Genomic DNA, 1316 nt, shown 5'->3' on the forward strand with positions numbered 1-1316 from the left:
CTTTCAAAGATTTTCAGCTTGGTTGTCACTGTGACTTGAAACCCATTTCAGTTTCTCCACATTAGATTTCGTAGTTTAAGTGTGTACAATTAAGGATACAACCTCTAGTTTCAATAAGTCAGGATGAAGAAAGACATCTACCTAAGTAAAAGCTTATCTTCTATGTAGATATAATTTATGCTTTGTTGTTTATGTTAGCAGGGATGTAGAGAAAGTGGAACCTTTGTACACTCCTGGGAATATAAAATGGTATGACTGTTGTAAAAGGAAAAAAAACAGTTTGTCAGTTTCTTAAACAGATTAACATAGAATTACCATATGACCTAGCCATTGGATTCCTAGGTATGAGCCCCCAAAAGTAAGAAACAAATAATCAAATAAGTATTTATATGCAAATGATTTCAGCAGCATTATTCACAATAGTAAAATGCTCAAAAGAACTCTTATGGCCATAGCTGGATGAATGTAAACAAGTCATTGTGCTGCTCTTGCTTTGGCAACACATATACTAAAATTGAAACTACACAGAGAAGGTTAGCATGGATAACATGCAAATTTGTGAAGCTTTCCATATTTTAAAATTAATTTTGCATATACGTATATATATGTATATATATATATATATATATATTATGTGGTTATGAAACTAATAGAATTATTTCATATAGAGTTCAGATGTATGGTACAACATGGATGAAGACTGACAACATCATTCTAAGTGAAATAAGTCAGATATAAAAGGAGTAACATGGGAACATTCAGATTATATAAAATATTAAGACTAAATTCACCTATAGAGAGACAGACAGCAGATTATAGGGTATCAGATGGCAAAAAAGAGGAAGGAAAAGTTTTTGCTTAGTAAGTACAAAGCTTCTGTTTGGGGTGATGAAAATATTTTGTAAATAGATGTGTCAATTGATAAAAAATTATGAATGTAGTTTACTTTCCTACATGGTGAACTGTGGTGGTCCAGTTCCATGTTTTTGCATGATTCAATCCAGCTTTCCCAATACTATTTACTGAATAGACCCTACTTTCTCCATTTGATGGTTTTGGCTCTCATTAAAAATATGTAGGTTTGGGGATTAACTTCTAGGCTCTCAATTCTGTTCCATTGGCCTGTGTGTCTATTATGGTTCAGTGCCATGCAGTTTTTATTATAGTGGCTCTGTACTATATTTTGGGACCAGCATGCATGATGCCTCTTTTTTTGGGGGGTGGGGGTAGAGATGGGAAGACCTGCTAGACAAATTCATGATGCCTCTTTTCTCTCAGGATTGTTTTGACTATCTTGGGCATTTTGGCTTCAGGGA

General features: G+C 33.9%; 1 pseudogene; it reads left to right on the top strand.

Moving 5' to 3' along the window:
• Positions 1-488: 488 nt before the first annotated feature.
• LOC132536029 (U6 spliceosomal RNA) lies at positions 489-578 on the top strand (annotated as a pseudogene).
• The last annotated feature ends 738 nt before the right edge of the window (positions 579-1316 follow it).

Source organism: Erinaceus europaeus, chromosome X (genome assembly GCF_950295315.1).
Source record: "Erinaceus europaeus chromosome X, mEriEur2.1, whole genome shotgun sequence".
Classification (NCBI taxonomy): Eukaryota; Metazoa; Chordata; class Mammalia; order Eulipotyphla; family Erinaceidae; genus Erinaceus; species Erinaceus europaeus.